Source organism: Poecilia reticulata, chromosome 10 (genome assembly GCF_904066995.2).
Source record: "Poecilia reticulata chromosome 10, P_reticulata-male-v2, whole genome shotgun sequence".
In the NCBI taxonomy this organism is placed as follows: domain Eukaryota; kingdom Metazoa; phylum Chordata; class Actinopteri; order Cyprinodontiformes; family Poeciliidae; genus Poecilia; species Poecilia reticulata.
In genome coordinates, this window is record NC_088839.1 from 31,229,703 (window position 1) to 31,229,957 (window position 255).

Consider the following 255-nt stretch of genomic DNA (forward strand, 5'->3'; position numbering starts at 1 on the left):
CGTTTAAATGTTTCGACCATCTGAAACATTTACACGTGACAAATAAGTGAAAATGAAAGTAATCTGTTAGAGAAATACTTAGTATGATAAAACCATGAATAAACGATACCGAGTGAAAATGTCCTCATTATTTTTAGCCGTTTGTCATTATTTTATTTTTTGTAGATGTGTAATTATAAAATAGGTATTTTTAACAAAAAAATATGTATTTTTACGGAGGAAAAGGTGATTATCAAGCATAGTGTGTCGGAAAAA